Source organism: Lissotriton helveticus, chromosome 2_1 (genome assembly GCF_964261635.1).
Source record: "Lissotriton helveticus chromosome 2_1, aLisHel1.1, whole genome shotgun sequence".
NCBI classification, from domain to species: Eukaryota; Metazoa; Chordata; class Amphibia; order Caudata; family Salamandridae; genus Lissotriton; species Lissotriton helveticus.
This window is the reverse complement of record NC_136059.1, coordinates 1,211,118,535-1,211,126,633: the sequence shown is the minus strand read 5'-3', so window position 1 is coordinate 1,211,126,633 and position 8,099 is coordinate 1,211,118,535. Positions and strand designations below refer to the sequence as shown.

The window sequence follows — 8,099 nt, the reverse complement described above, 5'->3', positions numbered from 1 at the left end:
GCTCTGGGGTACCCTATCTCCCCAATGCTGCATCAAGCCGTACGTCGGCTTCAAGCGCGCAGGGTTTGAGTCATGCATCATTGTCATAAAAATGACTGATTGACATCTTGTAGATTTCCCTCAGCCACTTTTAGGATTCGTTCCTGCGCAGGTACGCCCTCCCTTGCGCCGGAACGCCCCCTGATGGCGCAGGGCTTTACAACGTGATGCATCGCCCATATGCCCATATGTGTTTTTTTTTTAATATATACGCCGCACCAACACCATGGCGAGTCTTTTGTTCTGCCGCTGCGTCAGAAAAGGCACGCAACAATGGAGGAAAATCAGCCGCAACTTCCGCAAGGGACTTATAAATCAGCCCCAACAGACTGAAGTCCAGTGTCCTTCCTTTAGACAGTCACATGGCTATCAGAAGAAATAGTGGCGGTGGTGGCGGGTGGATTGATAGTTTGAGTATTCACTGATCTGCAAGCAGGATGGACTTTGTCTGTCACGTGTTGTGCACTACTGCCTGCAGTGCCAGGCCTAGGCAAACCTCTTTAGTAGTCTGTTTATTGAGTTACATAGGAACTTTCTAAGTCAACGTTCCGCAAATCAGGCAATACGAATAACGTAGTATACCACATGAGATAGATCCCGTGGAATAGTTGTCTATCTATTTGCTATTTTTCCAAAATATGTTGTTATTGTTCTTTTGAAATGTTTGATTTGGTTGAAAAATCTCATCCATGTTTTATGGTTTTTCTTTCTTTCATGTTGTACATCAGCTCCCCCCAAGGGCAAGAGGACACAGGAGGAGGGTGCTGAGGATGCAGGCCAGGATCGGGCAGGCGAGGGCTCCTTTGCTGGCCCCAGTAAGTTTACATTTTACTAAACAGTACCTATTTTTTCCTAGCGTTCCTCATTCGATTTTTTCTAAATCGTCTTTGATCTTCTTGTAGACTGAATATAAATTCTTATCCTGCCTCGAATATGATGACTCCCTGTGGTATTACTAGACTATTTTTATTAGTCTGTCTGTGTAGCTAACTAAGATTGGACATTTGGCAATTCCATTGGACTCCCATTATATTCAGCAATACCTCTATGCACTGTCTCCTTACTGACTAGATAGTGTGGCAGAGTCATTCAGCTCCCGAAGTCACCGATTATAGATCCCCAATGATCTCTAGATTATCGTACGCAGGACAAGAGAGTAGTACGGAGTCACAGCACAGTCAAGAAGTGTCAGAGGCACTCATGCTTGCAAAAATTCCAAAACCTTTAGCTCATCCACTCTAGTCTAGAGGAACAAAAACCACAGAGTCTATTTAAGTGTAAAAGCTTTATTAAAAGTAAACACATTTATTGAAATCTACTTTGTCATAAAACTATTTAACTGTAAACGGAAAAGTGGTTAGTGCTGACGATTAATTGGACACATTTCTTGTGGTCGAGCCGAACTCTCACCTACTTTGAACTTGATCCTGGTCGTGTTCTTAGGACTCAGGAGTCAAGCTTCTGTCTGTTAGGAGAAAAAGTGGTGCGTGTTAAAAATCAAAAGCAAGCATTCATCAGTTGTGCATAAAAGTGCAGCAAGACAACAGCCTTCCCTGGAAAATGGGACATTTTTACTATGGAGTAGACAGTCACAAATTATTACATTGTATTCTGTTTTTTTAACATTTCTCCTAGACCAAATATTATATAGTAGTGAGTGGTGTATTCTAACTTTCTTAAATGTACTTTGTAGGTGTAACATCTGGTGACGGGGCCAGCGCGGAGGTGGCTGATGTGTTGGACTTGGACTCGGAGGCCTCTGGGGAGGATGCGGCGGTAGAAGAGCTGGTGGCCGTTCCTGTGGGGGATCAAACGGTGGTGGCGGAAACAGGTAAGCTATATATTCCTTACTTATTGAGATTGAAGACTGCATAGTGTGCTTTCTGCACGGGTGTATTACAATTACAAATCAACCAGGTAGTAGCCTCCTCGAAATGTACTTCGACTTAGCTGTGAAGTTTTTGGTGAGAAGAATCCCAATAAGTTCTTAGACGAACGTGATGGATGGGATGAACGAAAAGCGAAAGAAGGGTGTAAGTAAGTGGGACGCGAACTTGTATGATGGCTGGCAAAGAAGAACGATATGTGTTTGCTTGGACCCAGAGGTGGCTGGGAAGGAAAGAATATGGTATGGTGCATGGCTGGGTCAATGATGAAGCAAGGATGGGTGGAAGGACAGCAGCCTGGGTGGGTGAAACAGAAACTGTATGTGTGCGTATACTTTGAATGAATGGATGCCTGGAGCATGGTATTCTCTGACTCTTACATAGCAAATGTGTATCTAGAGAGAGTAGATGGTCGCCAGGTGAAGTAAGTGTTACCTTGAAGAGCATGTACCACCGCACCCGCACGTCCGTCCCAGTGCAGGGAAGGCAAGGAAAAGAAATTGTAAATGTGTCCAATACTTCCATGAATAGTAGCAGTACTTTGTATTGCGTTTGCATTCACAGCATATATCTGGTTATTACGGTGGACACTCCGTACCTCTCTTAATAACTTTAGTTTACTTGTAGTACGTCATTCATGTGTGGGTGTATCACTGTGTTCACTCAATATTAAGCAAAGCACCTAAAGTCATCTCATCTGTCATTAAATACGTCCCATGTGAAGTGATAGATAATCAAATTAGTTAGCTTCTTCAGTTTCCTTTTCTAGTACTCATTTGCACTGTAGGGTGAAAGGTAAATTAATTAAGCAGTAGCCCTTGTAACAGAGTATTCTCAGTGCCACCCGTAATAGAAAAGTAATAGCTTCACCACCTGCATGTACTGGACCGGTACAGTAACGCAAGTCTGTCTCCATCATCATGGTGTGCAACTTTTTTTCTCGGGTGCAACTTCACTGTGCTGTGTCCATGTCATTCTGCCGGCTTGCATAAGATAACGTACCCATTTCCCTAAACAAGAGAGAAGAAGAAGAATAAGACTGGTGTACTGTCATAGTCGACTGTAATGGAAGTCCATAGTGGTCGTAGAATTAGTTCATTAAACTACCACTACTGTTAGAGCAAGGATGCAGAAGTGGGAGGGTTACATAGATACTGTCCTCAATAGTTATGTACTGTGCTTTCAATTTGCTACTTGTACTCTGTGACCCAACTTTCGGCTCAATCACTTTGTGTTATTAATAAGGAGCATTGGTTACAGACTATGTCTTTCTTTCTTCATATAGTTGCTCCTTCTTCCAAATCAACAACAAGGAGGGAGCAGGCTAGATTGGCCCGGCAACGGAGGCTGGAGGCCACAGTCGCCGAGTATCGGCGGCTGGTGGCCCTGGAGGAGGAGGAGGACACGCAGTCGAGCGGGGCAACATCTTCGACTGCATCCTCCTCCGTGACTAAACCAGCGGGACCGAGCCGGGCTAAGAAAGCCGACCGCCACCGCCAAGCACCGGAAACACCAGCTGCCCCCCACAGGAGCTGCAAGGAACGCCAACACCGCCTCCGAGTCCGCATGTCCAACCTGGAGCAGGAGGTCCTGAGGTATAAGACCTTGGTTAAGGGCCTCCGCTCCGAGCTTGCCACCCTCCGCAAGGAGTATGATGCCCATGCCGCATCATGCACCAGCACCAGCACCCTCCAGTAGTGGAGTGTCCCTTGCCCTTTTTTTATAGACTTTTGGGGGGTGGGATTTGGGAGTTGGGATCGTTTTGGGACGTTTCAGAGACAATCGTTGGGGTTAGGGTGGGTGAGGGAGATTATTTTGTTAGGGATAAATAAATATATTTTCCAACTACTTTATCTGACCATACCTGTTTTTTACTGCTTTTCAGTCTGGTGGGTGGGGGGCGGGGGTGTAACAGTAACTTTGTTTTCCTGAACAGTCGTAGGACTTTAGTAGTACAACCGTCAAACTCTTGTCTACTCCGAAATAATACTCCATTATACTACCTCCCACCAAACGCTTATCTTACCTGTAATTTGTGTTAGAAATTAGGGCTAGGCCCAGGGCTGGCTCCAGGTGAAATGGGGATTAACGTTGTCATTCCTGGGCGGGTGACATTTCCTCATTGCGGTGTTACTAGTGGTGTGACACAGTGGCAGTTGCATGCCTATGGAAAAAAAGAAAACGAAACCTTGTTTGTACTCCTTACTGTAGCATTACAACGGTTACGGTACGATCGAGAAAATAGCAGGTGACAGTACACTAGAACAGTGCCATAATGTAGCCTAACAAATGGTAAAGTATTGCAAGTATAACTAGTACTTGCGTTGAATTTATTTGACATTGGCTACTACTACTAGAAGATATAGTACTGAAGCTGAGTAAGTCTAGAAGATATCCTCGTATTCCTTCACCAGCCTGTTGCTGCTATCACCTTATCCTCCCCAGCAAGTGTGTGGAATTATTGATGTCATTTTAGTCAGACATCAAGCAAAACAACACAGCCCGGGGGAAGAGGGTTAGGGTTTGTAAAATGGATGGGAATGGGGGTTTCTTTTTGGGTAGGTTTTGTTGAGAGAAGAAAAAAAAAGCAGAGCATGGACAAACAATAATTGAAGATACAGAGTTTACAGACAATCTTTGGTTACAAAGTAAAGGTAAGCACATGCAGTCACACTCATAGAATAAAAGACAACAATGGATACTGTATCTGTATTGCGTATGTTGTTGGAGTTGTCCTGTTGAAATTGGTAAGTAAGTTGCATGCAGCAAACAATTCCTCTTATTGGCGGCACTCCTCCATTCCAGCTGACGCTTCGTCCATCAATGTGGTGGTGACCACTGACAGAAGAGACACCCTGTCCACTGCCTGCCTGGCGGATGTTGACTGAAACCCGGCCTGTAATTATTGAACGGAAAACAGGAAGTGCTATTACAATACCACTGATAAATAAATAAAAGGTATGTACGCTGTGTGGTTCAAAAAGTCACACTTTGATGATGCCTAGCAGAAAAATGGTTACAAAACGTACTTTGAAAGTAACAGTAGACCCAAATACAGACCGTGGATTGTATTCAAACCACTTGCCTGCAAGCAAAAGTATCCATAGCCAGCATCGCTCCAACAGTGCTCTACAACAACAGAACCGCGTTGCAATAGAACCCCCCTAAACACATGCAATCCTGCTGCTAGGGCTAACCCTAACGAACCCTAACTTACAAAGTGCCAAAACTGGTGTTTCCTTATGGATTTTGTCCAACTAACTTCTAGCCGGTATTAGACCTTCCCAGGAATGCCCCAGGCAAGACCCGCCAACCCACCCGCAAAAAAACACCCGACACAACACCACCAAACAGCGAAAAAGCTAAATCTCATACTTACAATGTCTCTCTCGGCCTTCGGTCCAAACGCGGCGCTGTGCAGCTAGGTCGTCATCATCATCAATCATCATAACTCCTGTTTTCCACCACGGATTTCCTGAAAAGCAAATGCAATCAAGATTAGACTGTCGCAGCAGTGCTTCGACAGAGACCCCGGCCGCAACCCACCCACGAACAGCAGGAAGCCCCCCAAAATGCTACATTGAGCAAGATGTCTGAAGAAATGGCAAAAAAAAGGCTGTTCCTTATGGATTTTGTCCAAAACACTTGTATCCGGTATTAGACCTTCCCAGGAAAGCCCCAGGCAAGACCCGCCGGCGCCAACCCACCCGCAAAAAAACACGCGACACAACACCACCAAACAGCGAAAAAGCTAAATCTCATACTTACAATGTCTCTCGGCCTTCGGTCCAAACGCGGCGCTGTGCAGCTAGGTCGTCATCATCATCAATCATCATAACTCCTGTTTTCCACCACGGATTTCCTGAAAAGCAAATGCAATCAAGATTAGACTGTCGCAGCAGTGCTTCGACAGAGACCCCGGCCGCAACACACCCACGAACAGCAGGAAGCCCCCCAAAATGCTACATTGAGCAAGATGTCTGAAGAAATGGCAAAAAAAAGGCTGTTCCTTATGGATTTTGTCCAAAACACTTGTATCCGGTATTAGACCTTCCCAGGAAAGCCCCAGGCAAGACCCGCCGGCGCCAACCCACCCGCAAAAAAACACGCGACACAACACCACCAAACAGCGAAAAAGCTAAATCTCATACTTACAATGTCTCTCGGCCTTCGGTCCAAACGCGGCGCTGTGCAGCTAGGTCGTCATCATCATCAATCATCATAACTCCTGTTTTCCACCACGGATTTCCTGAAAAGCAAATGCAATCAAGATTAGACTGTCGCAGCAGTGCTTCGACAGACACCAAAAATTACACACAAACCCCCGGAACCCCGCCAAAGAGCACCTCAAAGGCAAGCAAGTCAGCAAAAACGGCAAGAAATTTTCACCTCATATTTGGTCCAAAACACTTTTGTCCATTATTAGAGCTTCACAGCAATGGGCCCAAAACCGTCAACTCACCCGCAAAGAAGTACAACACCCCCACAAGTGCTGAGTCTTTCTTCATTGTGCGTAATCCAGCACTCTGCTTGGAGGGAAATCGCAGTCTGGAGGAGGAGGATAGAGGAGCATGTTCTTCAGAACTTGTGAACCTGAGGAATGTAGACTGCGGCACCTTCAAATCAATAAGCAAACAAGTGAAGACAGTACTGATGATGGTCTTCTTTTTGGGATTAGGTGATTAAAGTTTGAATTAAATTAACTGTGCAAAACAAAGAAAGAGAGACACAAAGCACACAGGAATAAAAGTGAATAAGGACGAAAAAGAAAGTTCTTGATTGATTGTCTCATTTTCAGGGCTCGGTGTCAGGGAATAAGAACAAGATTTCGTCATCATACTCTGCGAATTCAGGCTGGATGAGGTCAGTGGCACCGAACAGAGAAAAAATCCCCTCATCTACGTTGCTGTCCTCATCGTCTTCATGTGGCGTGCTTTCTCGCACTTTGTAATCTGGTGGTATGAGGTGCTGATTCATCTTGATCATTGTCAGCCGCTCCACATTTTTGGGCGATAGGCGGCTCCGTTTGGCAGTTACAATGCCACCAGCAGCACTGAAAACACGTTCAGAAGACACACTTGCGAGTGGGCAAGACAAATAGTTTATAGCCAGGTTGTAGAGCTGTGGCCACAATTGTTTTTTGCCATGCCAATACTGCAATGGCTCCTCATTAAGAAAGACCACTGTTGAGTCATTCAGATAGTCCTGCACCATCGACTCAAGGTCATCAACTGTTCCTCCACTTTGCTTACTTTTTGCTGTGCCTGTGACATTTTTTAGAGAACCATACCCCATCAAACTTAGCCAATCCTCCTCCCCAGCCACTGTTAGTGTTGTCATTGTGTGTGGTGCAGATGATCCAGTTGCCGGTGTCTTTAACGGCTGAGAGGTCACTTGTGCCCCAGCCACAGGTGCAGAAGTGGATTCTTGTGACTGCGGATGGCCTGCTGATGCTGATGCTGATGTACTGGCTTCTCCTTCAATAACCTGCCGTTCTTTTTCAAACCTCTTGGCTGACCAGGCTAACCAATGTTTGTACTTTTGAACATCTGCATCAGCGAAAGGAAAGAATGCGTTGTCTGCCAGCGCCTTTTTGTAGCGTGGATCCAGAATAGTAGCACAAATGTAATGCTGATCTGAGTTGATGTTTTTAAGACGTTCATCACCACGTAGGCGATGTAATAATTTCTCAGACAAAATGAAATGGTTTTTTTTTTTTTCATCTTTTTCAAACTCAGAAGAAACCGCCATCAGTTGGTGCTCCAGTATGCACAACAATGGGATAGCTTTTCCCAAATTACAGTCCTCCTGGCTGACTGCACGCGTGAAGAACTCAAAAGGACGAAGCATGTCTGTCAGGCTTTTAACTATGGCCCATTGCGCCTTACTCATCCGCAGGTCCTCCTTCTGAGATGTAGCCTCTGTCAAGAAATAGTGATCGAGTACCGTATACTGCTCATGCAGACGCTCAAGCATGTAGAAGGTTGAGTTCCAACGTGTTGCCACCTCCTGGATGAGTGCTTTCACTGGCATTCCACGTTGAAGTAGCAGTCTCCGCAGATGCTTCCGGGCCTTAAAAGAATGGCTGAAATGGTTGCACATTTTGCGGCAGGTGGCCATTACCTCGAACGCTGGACTCTCTTTATCACTCAAGAATTTTTGAACTACCAGGTT

General features: G+C 45.4%; 1 long non-coding RNA gene across 1 annotated transcript; it reads left to right on the top strand.

The window, feature by feature from the left end:
- Positions 1-755: 755 nt before the first annotated feature.
- On the top strand, positions 756-3,434 carry LOC144819680 (uncharacterized). Its single transcript, XR_013607507.1, has 3 exons — positions 756-854; positions 1,733-1,870; positions 3,211-3,434. It is a non-coding gene; the product is annotated as an uncharacterized LOC144819680 (long non-coding RNA).
- Positions 3,435-8,099: the final 4,665 nt, after the last annotated feature.